The 16,897-nt window shown below is 40.2% G+C and overlaps 6 non-coding genes and 1 pseudogene across 6 annotated transcripts; all 7 read left to right on the top strand.

Annotated features, from left to right (window-relative positions):
* The first annotated feature begins 1,301 nt into the window (after nucleotides 1–1,301).
* LOC100068416 (histone PARylation factor 1 pseudogene) lies at nucleotides 1,302–2,324 on the top strand (annotated as a pseudogene).
* A 1,991-nt stretch (nucleotides 2,325–4,315) lies between these two features.
* TRNAG-GCC (transfer RNA glycine (anticodon GCC)) lies at nucleotides 4,316–4,386 on the top strand. The gene has a single exon. It is a non-coding gene; the product is annotated as a tRNA-Gly (tRNA).
* A 425-nt stretch (nucleotides 4,387–4,811) lies between these two features.
* Nucleotides 4,812–4,883, top strand: TRNAM-CAU (transfer RNA methionine (anticodon CAU)). Its single transcript has one exon. It is a non-coding gene; the product is annotated as a tRNA-Met (tRNA).
* A 449-nt stretch (nucleotides 4,884–5,332) lies between these two features.
* TRNAS-UGA (transfer RNA serine (anticodon UGA)) lies at nucleotides 5,333–5,414 on the top strand. Its single transcript has one exon. It is a non-coding gene; the product is annotated as a tRNA-Ser (tRNA).
* Nucleotides 5,415–6,492: 1,078 nt separating this feature from the next.
* On the top strand, nucleotides 6,493–6,564 carry TRNAQ-UUG (transfer RNA glutamine (anticodon UUG)). The gene has a single exon. It is a non-coding gene; the product is annotated as a tRNA-Gln (tRNA).
* Nucleotides 6,565–7,062: 498 nt separating this feature from the next.
* TRNAQ-UUG (transfer RNA glutamine (anticodon UUG)) lies at nucleotides 7,063–7,134 on the top strand. Its single transcript has one exon. It is a non-coding gene; the product is annotated as a tRNA-Gln (tRNA).
* Nucleotides 7,135–9,921: 2,787 nt separating this feature from the next.
* Nucleotides 9,922–10,003, top strand: TRNAS-GCU (transfer RNA serine (anticodon GCU)). Its single transcript has one exon. It is a non-coding gene; the product is annotated as a tRNA-Ser (tRNA).
* The last annotated feature ends 6,894 nt before the right edge of the window (nucleotides 10,004–16,897 follow it).

The following is a 16,897-nucleotide window of genomic DNA, read 5'->3' as shown; positions in this document are numbered from 1 at the left end:
ACCATTAAGATAAGGATGCATTAAATATTATCTCAAAGTAATGGAAAGTACTCTTTGAAGATCAGAATCTCCTCCTACAACGCCAGTATCAGTACTCCTGAATATAATTTTTGTATTTTTATACTGTGTGCTTGGTGTATGTTCTTTTTTGTTCAAAAAAGGTATAAAACTGTATTGAAAACCATGCTTCTCCAGAATGCTTTCTTCCCTTGTGGAGACTGCCTTCCCAGGCTATAGTCCTCTGCTTGACTCAAGTAAAACTCATCTTTTCTCTCTCTTATCTAAAGAATGGTTATTGGTTATTTACACTGAGATGGTCTCTACATGTTAATAAATTATATTCTGATTTATAACATCAGGCTCCTGTGAGTCCTACTAGTGAGAATCAGTCCCTAGGGCTTAATTCCTTTCAGGTAATATCACTGAGTTTCCTCTACCAGTAAAGCTGAGGTCCAAACCCTATAACAGGTGACCACAACAAGGCAGTAAGCATGACTTCCATAAATGTCATTTTTCTTCTTATTATTATTATGGGGATTTTCCAATTTTAGATTTTCTATGTGTATACTCTTCTCTTTTCACTAGATTTATCTTTGAGGCAAGAATCTGGGTCTCATCCCCCATCCCCGGAATACCTTCTAGTCAGACTATCTGACGTCCTGATATATTATAACCATATTTATTGACTCCGATATTTGGTAAGGAAGTGTTATATTCTCTTCTGTTTCACTGTAGAAGCCAACATGTCATTTCCATGAAATGTCAACCCATACTTTCTTTAAAAGATTCAGAATACTAGGAAGTTGGCTTTAATTCCCAATAACAGGGGATTCTTGCCCAGGAAGATAAAAGTTGCAAATAACTTTGTTTATTTCAAGAATTTTATTGTTTATTCCAGGAATTTCTTGAAAGATTCATCAGCTTCTCAGTAGAAGGCATCAAATGGCAGTTTACTAGTTTATATAGAGGACTTTTTCAGCCCCTGTAGTGGTTTCAAAACATGTCCACAAATAGGCTCCATTTAAGAGACGGAGATGAATTTTCCTCTCTTTTGTCCAGTTGGCTGGACATAGTGACTTGCTTTGAGTGAATAGAATGATGTGGAAGTTGGCAGTGTCATACTAAGTCTTAAGAGGCTGCAGCTCCTCCTAGCTTTCTCTCTTGGATCACTTGATCTGAAGGAAGCCAGCCGCCTTGTCAGGAGGACAGTCCCCTGTAGAGAGGCCCACGTGGTGAAAAACAAGTTTCTATCCAACAGCTAAGAAAGTGAGTTTAGAGTAGAATTCTTCTGCAGCTGCAAAATGGCTGGCAGTGGTGAGAAGCACAGCGGTGTGAAAACACGGTTGATGGTGAAGAAGAGTAAATCCTGTGAAGCTGATATCTCCAATGACTTCAAAAAGAGTAGGAAACCATTATAAGCTTTCTCTGCTTGAAGATTTCTATTGCTTCTCAAAGTTCTGTGAAGAACTTGACCCTGAGAAAACAGTTGATCCACTTTCCCAAAGCCTTGGACTTCGATTAATGGGTCCTTCTGATGATATCCTTGCTGGAAAACATAAAATGAAGAAAAAAATAGCAAGTTTGAATTTTAGCCTTAACTGGAGATATCACTAGGATACTCCTGAATTCCAGACCATTATTATTAGAGATAATAAAATTCATCACCACATAGCATATTTCAGGGATTTTTCTAATGAACTTCCTGGATATGTTGGTATAAATAAAGCAAAGAAAAAAGGTATAATTATTGAAAATGGAGATAATGTGTTTGCTTCAGTTAAATTATTTTTGATGAAGAAACTTAAAGAAATAACAGATAAAAAGAAAACTAGTCTCTTGAAAAACACAGACGAAAAACTCACAGAAGCAGCTAGAGAACTGGGATGCTCACTGGAACCGAGAACCATGAAGATGAAACAGAGAGATAAGAAAGTTGTGACGAAGACCTTTCGTGGTGCAGGCTTGATTATCCCAGTAGATAAAAATGATGTTGGGTACAGAGAGCTCCCTGAAACAGATGCCAACCTCAAGAGAATTTGCAAGACAACTGTTGAGGCAGCAAGTGATGAGGAGAGACTAACAGCTTTTGCTCCCATTCAGGAGGTGATGATTTTTGTGCATTTTGCTAATGATGAATGTGATTATGGCATGGGGCTTGAGGTGGGAATGGACCTCTTTTGCTATAGTTCGCACTATTTTCGTAAAGTTGCTGGCCAGGTTTTACCTCTTGTATGTAATGTGTTGAAGAGGAATTTCTTGCAGAAATTATTCAAGATCATCTGGCAAACAGAAGGAAAGAGAACGTGGACCAACCTGTAGCATAAGTGAGAGCTGGCTTTGTTTGATGTACGCTATTTCAAAGCATTGATATTAAACTTATAATTTTTGTTTTGTTTTTAAGGAATACAGAAAAATAAATAGATGGAAACATTTACTGAAAAAAAAAAAGAGGCAATTCTCCAGCACCAAGTGAGCAAATGACTGCAGCTCCGGTCAACGTCTCATTTGCAAACCTCATAAGTGATCCGCACCCAGCTAAGCCATTCCTGAATTCCAGACTCACAGAAACTGTGAGACAGTAAATGTTTGTTGTTTTAAGCCACTAAGTTTTAGGGCAATTTGTTACACAGCAATAGATAGTGAATACAACATTTTATGTCAAAATCATCTCCTAGTTGTGTCTACCAATCTTAAATTATATCATGATCCTCATCTAATCCTAACCAAGCCCCCACTTTGAAAGATTCAACCAAAATCCAGATTACAAAAATTTCAATAAATAGCTCATCTTTGCCCTATCTCTTCTGAGACACAATTAAGACTCCTGAGATAGTCCAATAAACTCAGCTTTGTTCTTTCAATGAGGTTTTCTGTGATATTTTGAGGAGGCAGCATGTGACAAATGGTAAATAAAATCTGAGGGAGTAGAGTGCAAATTATAGAGATTATTTTTATATCACACAAAAAGAACAGATTTTGGACTTTTGTTCTAGAATAGCCTATTCTTTGCAATCAATTCAGTACAACTAACATGAGTACCAACTATGTGCATTGTACTGAAGGTTTCTGTTTATAATAGAAATAAGGTAAAATTTCTGACTTTCGGTGGTTCGTTAAAAAGTTACAGGAAGTAAAAATCAGTAGCTAATATTTATCTGGTGGTTTTATACTATTTTTCAAGTGGCTTTAACAGGCATCATTTTAATTAATCTTTACAGGCCCTGGAGTAGGTGAACTACTCTAGGCTCTATTTACATATGAGTAAACAAGAACTAATAAATTACGTAGCTTGACCAAGTTTATTTATATCTTTCATATTGTCCATCTCTGTATTCTTCTGTTGCTAGGATTTGGAGAAAACTAATTTCTGGCCCAAATTCTTCCTTTAAGAGCAACATTAATAGCCTCTTAATTTGCTATTGTACCTTCCTGCCATTCCTCCCCTTCAACGCATGCTAATCATAGCTGCCAAATAAATACCGCAATCGCTCTACTCTGAAGAAGTGAAAAGATAAAGAGACTAGAGATAGAGACGTGTGAAAAACCTCTTGGTTTTCACATGCTTTATAATTCAACCTATCAGAGTCCATTACCTCCCTGAAACCGAAATCATGACTCATTTTAATAGAGATAATTTTCATTGATCGTCAACGGTTTTCTCTGTTAACTTTTTCTCCAAACCAACTGAAAAGTTCTCAAAAACAGGGTACATAACTCTTACGTTATGTTATGTCAAAGCCCCCTTTGGCTTTTGGTTTCAAAGAGCCACAGCGACTATAGCAAATGGTGGTCATCCTCTCCAGGGGCAAGTAATGGGGATGTATGTAAGGAGAAGAATTCGGTAGAATTCTTACTTTCAGCATTTTCTATATTGTTACCGCTTCCGATGATAATACCCTCCGTGCCAAACTTGGATCTCCATAACAGAATGAAAATAGAAGGTCTTTTTTTTTCCAAAATGAGGCAACTTGGTGTTTGAAACTTGAATTGAACGCTTTGCTCTAATAATTAACCGAATTGGTTTGCATCCTAAACGAGAGATTTTCAGAATTTGTTTTCATTAAACGTTTAAAATCAGGCAGGGATGAAGAAAGATATTTTTATATGCTGGGTATGTACAGGTGCTTTTCAATGCAAAAGGCTCCATGGGTCACGTATCAGCAGTTTCAGTTTCCTTCTAGTTCACAGGTGTTTTCCGAATATTTGAGTATAGTCTTCAATTGGATTTAGGAAAATCCTAACTCTCACTCTTTTACTGTGGAGACAATGTAACTACAGCTATATCAGGACAAATAAGGGACTTCATCCTTGTCAGGCATTGGTGGTTCAGTGGTAGAATTCTCGCCTGCCACGCGGGAGGCCCGGGTTCGATTCCCGGCCAATGCAAGCTTTATAGAGCTTTCTTCTTTCTTTTTCCCCGGGATGGGGAAGATATTTTCACTAAAAAATCACAAACAATTTTTCATTTTAAAGTAACTTTGCTTCTGGGATCCGGTATGGCTGAGAAAGGCCAATCTTCTCTTTCAATTTCACCTTTATAAATTATTCCAATTAGCATGCTTTTGGTTGTCGAGTAACCTAAACGTCATCCTGTCCGAGCTCGAGGGAACTCCGACCTCAACGCATAGGAGTTTATCGGAGGTTAGTTCTAAGCTGCTGGTATCTGGAGGTAGAGTGCAGCCAAGTACGGATATCAATGTACTCTTCCCATTCTTTGAGGCAGCATCAAAAAGATACATATCCATAAACTTCTTAGAACTAAGAAAATGCCAACTCTGAATTCTGAATTAAAAGAAGTTGTCCTTTGTGTGAGCAGAGTGGCGCAGCGGAAGCGTGCTGGGCCCATAACCCAGAGGTCGATGGATCGAAACCATCCTCTGCTATCCGAGTAGTTTTGATTCACAGTCTTATTTCAGCGAAAGTGATTGAAAAAAAGATTGCTACTATCAGAGAGGGTCTGTGAACCAGTTCTGGCTGTGTAAGAATCTCCAGAGTAGTTTATTAGAAGTACCTCTTCTCCGTCTTTAACAGCGGTAAATTTTACTTCTTAGTCTGGCGAGTCTGTCGTGATTCATTCTCTCAGATTTGGGGACCACTACAACCTCTTAGAGATGGGTATGTGACCTTCGTAAAGACTTTTGGTATCCCCTACGACAGTCAAGTATTACAATTTGTGATAACTTCTGTAACCAACATCGATCTTAAAAATCTTGATCTTTTTACCATCATGGGAAGAACTCCAGAACAGTTGTCAAAAGAACAGAAAGACTAATTTGTAACAGGAAAGGTATTATTCCTCATGGGAATATATCTGAAGCATCAAGGCAGTTGTGTAGTCGTGGCCGAGTGGTTAAGGCGATGGACTTGAAATCCATTGGGGTCTCCCCGCGCAGGTTCGAATCCTGCCGACTACGAAGTAGCGTTTTCTTTCCAGGTGTAATACCTACTGGACCAACTGCGGAAATCATAAAACACTAACCTTCTCCACAAAATTGGAAGCAAGTAGTTCTGATCCCTTAGTGTGACATTAAGTAGAGAAGATCTTTGAAAATGATTTTGGGAAAATACTAAGAATTTCCCAGATCACCATAACGATGCTGAAAAAATGCTAAGGCTTTAATTCCTTTTGAATTCCTATCGTCCGAAATCCAGTTCAGGTCTGACTTCCCAAACCTTGCCTGCCTCTAACATCTTCTGCTAGATGTTCTTTCAGGAATTCGGATACATCCAGTGCATCAATATTCTACTCGTGGGCGTATTTGATGTTTTGGAATCAATATCTCAAATAGAAATTTCCAATCTTTCCTCCTTCTGGAGCCTTCTTACCATTCCTCTTTAGAGGCTAGAACTGTAGCAAGGAAGTATCAGAGAATTTTCAAAACTATTTTTAGATGTTGGCCAAATCATATTTTTTTTAAAAAACTGTTTTGCTGGCTAAAACTTTTTAATAAACTTCTTTTGCATACACATATACGTATTGTATATGCAACGTAAACAAGAATAAATATAACAAAAAATCTGCTTTTATTATACTTACAATCGGTCCTTTAGGAAATGTGGATAAGCAAAAAGAAGTAAAAATACTTTAAAAAGTGAAAGTTTTTTCTTAATCCCCGAAATTACCAATTTATATTCAACTTTTTTCTTCTTGCATTTTCTATATTCACTCATTTTTAAGAGATTTTGAAGTGTGACACTTTTCTTTATAAACTCATACGTAGACAAACGTTCATGGCCCGGGTTGGGAATTCAGTAAACGCACAATTTTGATTGCGTAAGGAACGCCGGTACTCAAACGCTCCGTGGCCCCTAGGAAAAATTCTAAGCAAATGTGAGCTCCGTTCGCCTTTTCGCCTGGCGGAGAAATTTTATCTCAGAGTCAAGGAACACACGCCTTATTTGCGGGTCCAAGACAGAAATCATTCCAACGAAGCCCACATGACACATTGCAAATCAGTTTCCAAAAGCTTGTCAGATAACAAACATACTGTCGGCCCCATGGTGTAATGGTTAGCACTCTGGACTTTGAATCCAGCGATCCGAGTTCAAATCTCGGTGGGACCTGCTAGTATTTTAGCGTCAACTCTCTTCTCTTAAATCATCCTTGTACTCCTAGGAGGCTAGAGACTCCTGAGCACTTTCTCACCTGAGCACCCTATCCCAGTCAGCAATGAGACACTGTCTTGTCTTGCAGAACAGCAAACCATACGCCTTCTTCTGAAATTCCTCTATTGTCCTCTCCTGCCCCTTCTCCTTCGTTGGACCACGGAGTCCTCCCAGATCTTCATAAATTAGATTATCTCCTGGATGCTTAAGTATTCTTGTTTAACATCCTGGACCTCAGTTCTGGGTTCGAGTTCCATCAGTTTGTAACTCGAACTGCGTCTTGAGAAGTTCGCAGTGCTTGCGAGCCTCGGTCGTGATGTTTGTCTTGGAGACTTTACTGTTTGAGCAGATTTTCTATCAATATTTTTAAAATTAAAATTAAAGTCCACAAAATACTGAGCAGAATGACAAACTGTGCAATGAATATTCATAAATATTCCAGCAACCACACGTGCCGGCCCCATGGTGTAATGGTTAGCACTCTGGACTTTGAATCCAGCGATCCGAGTTCAAATCTCGGTGGGACCTCTTCAATTTTGGTGACATGTTTCCCGCGCCTATTGTATGTTGGTCTATAGATATAACCTTCCCACTGGGGCTTTCTTCTCCAGAGGAGAATTGTGTAATTACTTAATCTCTTCTAGGCCTTCTGAAAAGTATCCTATTTATAACACCTTTGTGTCCTTGTAGGACATACAGTCTTTCTCTTGACATCTACTCTTGCCTGGGTTCCCCAAATCAGAGAGATCCTCTTGTTATTTGTGTGCTCAGTCGGTCTTAAAGATTAATTTGTCAGAGGCCCCTCCTGCAAATCTTTTCTTCTCTAATGCCCCCTCAAAATGTATTGGCCTGATGCAAGAATATATGTGAGAACTTCAGTAGAAAGTTCCTCATGTAAGGACCCCATGGTTAGCACCCTGTACTCTGAATACAGCAAATCGAATTAAAAACTCTAGGACTCAGCAACATCTCGGTGATTTTTCCTCTGTGGTTCTCCTAAATCATTAGCTCACCTTAGGGTGTACACATCTATCTGGCTGCAAGCACTGCCAATTACTTCCAAATCAACAATCAAATCAACATAGAGCCACTGGCAAAGAGAAAATTGTCTTTGACTACCTGCCTGTGGAATTTGAGCCCTACTCCCCCTTACATTTGACGTGCCTTTTTGCCTAGAGTTCCTCAGATCCTGGTAAGTTAGAATCTTGGCCCCAGTGATCAACAGTTTAGGTTTTACAGTCCCCAACTCAGGTCCTTCCTTTCCTAGAGCCTGCTTAAAGTGTTCCATGGGCTTCTAAACAGGAGCACTGTCCTGAAAAAGTTCCTACTGCACAGTAGTGCAGTTGTCACATACAGCTTAGAGGCTCCATTGTCTGTTCTCATTAGAGGCTCCACTCAAACTCCTTAAGCTAATGTGTTGCCTACACTAATTGGAAGATAAACTAATCTGTTAGGAGAACACATCAGTCTTTCAGTAGAGACCTAACTTCGAGGGCCTCATGAAGTAATGGTTAGTACCTGGACTTCAAATCTCGGTGGACCTGTCTCAGTTTTGGGGAGCTTGCCCTGGTGTTTTCCCAAACCAGGAGTACAACCTTGTGTGTGTAGACACTCCCTGAGACTTGCACTTCCTCTCCCCCATCCACATCCAGCTCCTTGCTTTTTCCTCTGACTACTGAAAATTGCCCTCTCCCCATCAACCTCATGTCTTTTTGCTTTGCCTGGTGCCTGAAGTCAGGTAGATCCCCATAAGTTAATTACGTGCTCAGGTGATTAAGAGCTCATACGTCAGAGGCACCATCTATGACTCTTCTCTGGAGCTCACGCAAATTCTCTGTAGGCTAACACTGAACACACACCTGAAAATGTCCAGACTGTAGGGTGAGAGCCAAGCCATCATAGTTATCAGAGAGCTTCCGTTGTCTCCATACAGGACGCTCTCTCTTAATCTTCCTAGACTGAATCTATAGCCAAACATTTTAAAGATCAACTGACCAGATGCAATAGTATACAAGTCTTCCTTTAAGGTTTGTTGTACAAAGGTCCCGATGTGATGGTTAACATTCTGGACTCTGAATGCAGCAATCCCGGCTGTCAGTAGAGCCCTAAATTCCTTCTGTTGACTCTCTCTGTAGTTTGAAAACATATCCTCCAGTGCTCTCAGTGAAAGCAAAAGAACTCCCCCATGAACTCCTCTGGCCCCCGGCATCCAGGAGCTGGCGTGACTCTATACATAAGCCTGAGTGTGGTCAGGAACCGGCCTGGCACTCACTGCTAGGCCATGGGATTCTTTCGATGCACGTAAACAATCTCACAGAACAGGAGCATCAGACAAGGTCATTCTCTGATGCTGATGAAATGAGACAGAAACAAACAAAAACAAACAGCAACAAAACATTTCATAATCTTGGCTAAGAACAGACAATAGGAAAAGATCACTGTGTAAACCACAAAAATACCAAACACCTTCTACTAAGTAGCATGAGGGACCACTAGTTTTACAGCTTCAGTTTCATTCTATTCTTACTTTCTAAATAAAATTAAAATATCCAATTGCAGAATTATTCCCTCGCTTCCTGAAAGCAAAACCCCTACTAATTCAACTACAGGAGACTTCCTGGTGATCTTTGGCTAGAGGGTATTGAAATAGGTCATAATAAAATATGACAATACTAACATCATTTTGACCACATTTCCCTGGGTAAAACAAACAAAACCACTCAGATAACCCTAAAACTATTTAAGATAAAGTCCAAAATCTTTAGTCTGACAATCAGAACCAATAACAATTTGACCTTTTAACCTATCACTCCCATCTCTTCACTAATCACTTACTTGGGCTTCCTAGACTGGAGATGACTAGTTCTAAGAGGCGTTAATGTCGCATTTGGCAGACATCCTTCTGAGAACCCTGCCGAGGAGTATCCAGTAATAACAAACACAGCATAACTAGTTTAACGATGGTCTTAATATACATGGTTTAATAGAAATGACAGAATTCAATTTTATTTATAAAACAAAAGCAGTCACTAACTCCATTCTTCCCTGTGAGATTTTCCCATTTTCCCTTAGAAGGTGTATTTAGTCGTTTTTATTCAAGTCCACATCCTCGCTCCGTCCGACCCCCCCATCAACAACCCTCCCCCCACCTGCCCCACGTAGTCTCTTCTTTATCTTTTCTTCCTTTTTCATAGCAAGAGGACCATTTATAGAGAGCAAAGACATCGTTTTCATAAGATAAAACAATAGAAATTGCAACATAGAACTATGTTGAGTAAAGAAATACAATATTTATCCAGGGAGCCACACGTAGGCGACGAGGTGGCCGAGTGGTTAAGGCGATGGACTGCTAATCCATTGTGCTCTGCACGCGTGGGTTCGAATCCCATCCTCGTCGTACAGTTCCCCACTGTACTGTGGGAGTGAGGTTTTAGCGCTTTGTGAATAAGACACTTCTCAGGTAATTGCTGTTAAGGGATGCCGGGGAGGAAAAAAAAGAACTGACGTGACAAATAACTTTCATTATCAATAACCTCCTACTTATTTATCCCGTTTTATAGAGTATTGGAAGGTTAGAGATTTACGTTACACGAAGTTTATGAGAGAGTTAAGAATCAAGCTGTATTCCCTCCGCCCAGGTAGAGGTGCGCCAACCGCTTCTCCAGTTTCTCCACGGCTGTCAAAAACTCAGATTCCCGATCCTCTGACTTTCGTTATGCTTGTTAACGCCCTGCCTAAACAGCCTTCGACCTCCCTCCTGCCTGCTGTTCAGTGTTGCAAATTACACGCAACGGGGACATTTTGTCAAAATGCCCATGTTTCCTCTGCACCCTCGACACAGTTAAATCAGTGTCTCTGAGAGTGGGGTCCAGTCGCCGGTGGGGTTGGAGGTGTCACATTGGGATGCATCTCTTGCGTCGAGGACCACTGGCCATGCTCTTCACTCATCCGCCCCTCTCCTGCCCGCCCCCCCCCCCCCCCCCCCCGCCCCCAACATACACACAGACTCCTCAGTCTTGGTTCCCCTGTCTCGGCAATTTTTGTCGAATATTCTTTGCCTTTTAAATTCCAGGCACATTTCTAGGTCCAAGGTTCTCTCTTAACACCTTATCACTTCTTACCCTCCCAACCTCTCCGTCAAACTCGAGCTTTATCTGACCACTGGTCCCCGCCTCCCGAAGCAGAAACTGTCCACATGTTCTGTTTTTGCTCATGTGGTTCCTTCCGCCAGGAAAGTCTCTGCTCACTTTTGGCAAAATCCTTTTCCCATGAATCTGCAAACGAAAGCATCCTGCTCCTCTTCATATCTTAGTTGAATTAATTCAAATCAAAGATCTTTTCCAAGCGCTCCAGCCTCTCTCTCTCCCTCCTTTGATCATCTTTTGCCACTTACATTTTAATTTTAGCACATAATCCCGTAAAATCTCCCGTCAACTGTTTTCACCTTAAACTACAGCGAGGACAGGGATACACAGTGTAGAATAACAAAATTTGAAGGGTCTCCTTTTACTATCTGTCTCTATTTTATGGATGAGGACACTGAAGTAGAGACCACATAAACTAATTGTTAAACAACAACAACAACAACAAAAAATCATGTAACCAATATTTCCTTATTATGGTTCATGGGAACAAAATTCTTTTAGATCAAGTGGTCAAGGCAGTGAGGTCTCTCCAACATATTCAAACCCTGTGACTAGGATGGTGAATTTTGATACCTAGAAAATTCTTCTGAAGTATACTTGTCTTAAGCTGGTGGATCTCCCAAAACCTCATGAGACTGAAACCTAAGAAGCATGAATTTTGCTAACAATATATGGCTCATATGGTATATATGGTTCAAAGATGGTTTGCAAACTTTAATCCATTTAATAGTGGAAACAAAAACTTGGGAGCTGATGATCCAGATTGGAGGCCAAAGAGGAGTCTTCAGGAATTGGGTGTTATGCTTTACATATTTTGCTTTTTCACCAACCAACAATCAGAGATAATTGATGTTCTGGACGCCTGAGCATCTTACCTTCCTGCCCATCCTTTCTCACTTTACCTTCTTTGAGAATGAGGTTCAAGGGGTACTACCCTCTTATATCCTTGTCTCCCCAACTTTGCACATTCAACAGATATTTATAAAGTAAACACTTAAAGATGTATTGTGTATGTGTGTGTGTGTGTGTGTGTGTGTGTGTGTGTGTGTGTCTGTGTGTGGTGGTGGTAGGGAAAAGAATTAAAACTTTGTGCAGGCAGAATATACCCAGGGTATTGGTCACTCCTTTTAATACACATCAAATTAAGTGTGTCAATCTCTTGTCTTGTTCTAAAGAAGGGAGGGAGACCTGGGACACTTTCCCCTCTGCCCCTCACCTCTTTCAAACCCAAGGGGTCTGTTTCCTCTTAACTACTAAAGAGGGAAGGAAGGAAGAATACATTAAATAGGAAAGACCTAAGCACCTTAGTTCTTTCTTTACAATATATCCAGAATCAAATAATTTCTGACCACTTCCACTGCTGCCACTGCAGTCCAGGCCACCATGAATCAGCGTCCTGGCTCCTCTCCCTGCTTCCTCTCACCTTGCTCTGCTACAATCTATCCTCAAACCAACAGCCCCAAGATTCTGCTGAAAGCTAAGTCAGACGATGTCACTCATCTGCTCCAAACCTTTGACCCTCTCCTGTTTCACTCAGTGTAAAGGCCAAATTTAACTCATGGCCCCAAAGACATGATCTGCTTCACGATGGTCTCTCGACCTTATGTTCTTTTACATTCTCTCTCTTGCTCAATCTCTCCCAGCTACCCTGGCTTTTTTTTTTTTTTTTTTTTTTTGCTGAGAAAGATTCACTCTGAGCTAACATTTGTTGCCAATCTTCCTCTTTTTTTTTCTTTTTAATGTTAGCCGCCACGACAGCGTGGCCACTGACCGATGAGTGGTGTGGTTCTGTGCCCAGGAAGCAAACCTGGGCTGCCAAAGCAGAGAATGCCAAACTTTAACCACTAGGCCATCGGGGCTGGCCCCACCCTGGCTTCCCTGATGTTTTTGCACACTGCAAGCACAGTCCTACCTCTAGGCCTTCACACTTATTCTTCCCTCTTCCTGGAACTCTTCTTAGATATTTACTTGGTTCACATCCTTACTTCCTTTGATCAAATATCACTTCTACTGGTACTTCCTTGACCACTGCTCCCTATCCCCTTCCCTTGCTTGACTTTTTCCACAGCACCCACTACCTTTTTTTTAATCAACTTTTTATTGAACACCTACTATGTACCAGGCATTTTTCAGGTGCTTAAGATACACCATTGAAACAAAAGAGAAACATATCAATTATATTATTAGTGTCTATATTATTAATAGATAATATGCAAATAAGCCATTTTTTTTAAAGATTGGCACCTGAGCTGGCAACTGTTGCCAATTTTCTTTTTTTTTCTGCTTTTTCTCCCCAAATCCCCCCAGTACATAGTTGTATATTTTACTTGTGGGTTCTTCTAGTTGTAAGCCATTTCTAATAACGGAAATTAGTATAATTACTTTGACATTTGTCTGCTAATAAGTAGTAGACCACACTCCTAGAGGCATTGTAAATCAGAAATCCTTGTTGGAAGATCATTGGCAATTCATATCAAAAGCTTTAAAGACATATATATTCTTTAACTCAGAAATTCCACTGCTCTGATTTTATCCCAAGAAAATAGGACATATGCAGATATTTACCTGCTATAGGAATATACACACAGAGCTCTTTATAAGAATGAGTAGCAGTAACAGCAGAAGTGTATAATCAGTAAGGGATTGGTCACACATAGTATATTACTTCTAAATAATAGAAGACTACAGACCATTAAAATTATATTATATAAGCACATCACAATGGAAAAGATTGATAAAGTTGCTAAATAAACATTAAAAACTATCACTTGGCCAAAAGCATCCCATATCTAAACAAAAATATAGCATGTTAAAATACAGCAAACTGGAAAAATTTGTTATCTGTATGATATGCAAAGATTGTCTTCAACTTTTTAACCCATCTCCCCTTAACCTGGCTGAGTGATGGACAAAGGGGAGATGTCATGTAAATGTTAACCTCCTCTGTCTTTATGATGTTTAGTGCTTCAAAATTCAAGAATGGTGGGGATCTCCTACCAAAAACCAGGAGGGACACACTGTAGTTGCAGAAAGTTAGATTTGCTGTCTTGTTGCAATGAGGGAGATAAAACACCATGGTAAATTATTAAGTGACTCAGCAATTCAATGATTAGGTATCTTAATGACCTTTATCTAGAAGGTGAGAGGATCAAAGCAGAACTATAGCTATAATTGGTAAAAAAAAAAAAGAAAGAAAGAAAGAAAAAAGCAGCAGTCACTCATATTACCGAGGAAAGAGGGGATGTTTGATTATTTTTGTTCTTTGGACAATGTTCTTCTTCTTTTTTATCAGTGCTCAGACATGATTATGGACTATTTTTGTTTTTATTTTGCTTCATAATGCTGACAAAGTGGCCTTGTCTGTCGGCATTCTTTGAAATTATTTATGTTCAACAGGACATGACTAGGCCTTAGTTGTGAGTGCCAGGCCGGCTTCTAGCAACACCGAGGCCTAGCTGTTAATGTCAGACCAGTTCCTGGCTGTCAGGGGCTGCTTTCCTCTTCAAAATGCATGTAATTTATACATTTGATAGCTTATTTTTAATATGAAATACAATAAGGTTTAATATTAATAGGAAAGGATTAATGATTTCTAAAATTCATAAAACTGCATTGACTCTTCTTATGATTAAATTATTGGCCTCAATTCTTCATTCCTTCCTGTACCAAACCCTATGCCTAATAACTTCTCAGTTCCTCTTTAAGAGACGGACTCTCCTTCCAGGCCGCTTGTCATTGGGTTGGAACATGAGAAAGATTTTGGCCACTGTGACATTAGCAGACATGAGTCAAGCAGGGCTTTTAAATATACCCTCATGGTTGGGCCGGCCCTCATGCATCCTTGCCATCTTCACGGGAGGAATTTTCCTCTGGGTAGCTGGTGTCCTTTCACTCATAGTCCCAGGATGAACATACTTCAAACTAGCAGAGCTCCTGCAGCGAGGAGCTGAGGAGCCAAGCGGAGCTGTCCCCACAGCTCAAAGTACAGCCTTAGCTAAGCTTAGCTCAGATCAATCACCTTCCGATGCCTGAGTAATAAATGCTTGTTGTTATATGCTTTTAAGTATCTGTGGGGTTTTTTGTTATGGAGCAATAGGTGAATGAAACACATAGTTTTTTCTCCTTCCAGGTCATAATAAAAGTCCTTACATTTTTGAACCTCTCTCCTCTAATATATAATTTACTTACATATTATAAAATCTACTCGTTTTTCTTCTGTTCTCTGTGTTGCTCCCTTCCCCTCCTCCTACCCCCCAAATCTCTTAAGGACACCGATTTTTGTGTACTTTGTTCACTGTGATCCTAGAATCTTAGATCTTACATCCTAGAATCCTAGAGCTTAGACTAGTGGCCGGGGACGGAGATCGGAACCTGGTAGGTGCTCCATAAACATTTAAATGTATGAATCTGCTCTTTTGCTGTCCAGCAGGGCCCAACTCCCAGTGTTTGTAATCCACACCCAGGAATCTTTCTTCTTTATTTCTGTTCTTGTAGTCACTCTTTTCATCCATCTCTAAAGAGTGTTTGGTTATCTTTTTTTGAATCCCCTTCTCAAAGCAGAAAGGCTTACACTTCTACAGGAGGGTGCATATGTTTTTATTCTCTGGATTTTGGGACAGGCCCCTAGGCTTCAATGACTATTTAAGGTTCAGGATGTGTGCAGATGGCCCTTTTCCAATTTTCTTCTCTTTGGCACTTTCCAGTCTGGAAAGGCTGTCTTTGCCTTTTGGTATCCCCTTGCTGTTAATGCAGGAAAAAGGAGAAGGAAAAAGAAGACAGAGGGAAAGAATTTGTGTCAGGAAGATTTTTATCTTCTTGGATCACAATTTACACTTCCATTAAATGCCTGGGGAGGGTGTGCGCCTCCAAAGAAAGTCTGGGTCATCCTCTGGTCCAGAGGATTAAATGCTCGCCAGGGAGAGAGGAGGAAGATCTCGCACATTCTTGGGAAACCAGAAAAATGCTAGCAACATAAGTATTTCTTAATTGTATCTTTGTTCGCTTTAAAAGATTGCTCTTCTTTTGAGCTTATATCCTTTCTCTGGTTCATAAAAGGATATTTAGCGTAAATGGTATGTTTTACAAGGAAGAAAGCAGGGAGTGGTTTTATACAAATTAAGATTTTGAAACTTTTTTGGTTTGAGAAATCTCAACGTCTGGGAATCAACCTTCAAGCCTCAACTTTTGTGTACAATTTGGATTCTACAGATGACTAGAGGGAACCAGAGTCACATGGGCGACTAAGAAAGAGCCTGGGGAAAGGAAGAGGCAATTACTACCTTAATATTCATTGTTCTGACCTAACAAAAGCAGTCATGCACCCCATGTGATTTGAACCAATATTCAGACCTGGAATCAAACACCATATATTTCACCATGAAGTTAACAATTGGAAATTACTGTTTCTTCATCTTAAATTATTATTAAATTCAGTTTATTTAGGCATGCATGAAAATGTGTTTTTATATATTTTGCACAGCTATCTCCTCTGTCTTCCTGTTTGCATACACACTCTGTGAACAGTTGGGCTCTTTAATGAGCTTAATATTTGTGTTCTGTAATTTAGGTTTGAATATGAGCTGTTTTCATCCTTTTGACAGCAACAAAACCAAAGGAAAGAGGAAGTTAAGATGGATAGTGAGGGGAGGAGAATACACATTCAGTAACATAGACTCCCGCAGCAGCTAGAACTTCGAAGGACACAGACTCAGACTAGAAGAGAAATGTGAAGGGACTGTAGCCCAGGGCGAAGCCAGTGGGAAGGGGGAGCAACAGGTTCCCCACTGTGCTAGTCACTGGGGCCTGGCGTTCGTCTGAGATTCAGCAGTTCCAGAGAGCTCGGTTTACAGACCCGAATTCCCTTTTTCAAGAAGCTCGGGACAAGCCGAGCCTGTAAAAATGAAAATGGGGCGCTCAAAATCCAAATTTGGGGAGAACTTGAGAGCCTCCAAATTATTGGAAAACCTTTCAGGTTTTGACTTTCAGCCCCTCTTCACCCCTGACCTTGGTTCTCCCAAGGCTTTTGAGAATGACCTCTTTAGAGTAGAGAGCGAAGAAAGAAAAGGGTTCTGAAGACATAAGTAACAGGTGATTCCCCTTCCCCCAGGAGAAATGGTAAGAAGTTTTCACAAGAGAGCATGAAAAGT

Source organism: Equus caballus, chromosome 20 (genome assembly GCF_041296265.1).
Source record: "Equus caballus isolate H_3958 breed thoroughbred chromosome 20, TB-T2T, whole genome shotgun sequence".
Lineage (NCBI taxonomy): Eukaryota > Metazoa > Chordata > Mammalia > Perissodactyla > Equidae > Equus > Equus caballus.
The sequence above is the reverse complement of the archived record's forward strand: the minus strand, read 5'-3'. Positions and strand labels throughout refer to the sequence as shown.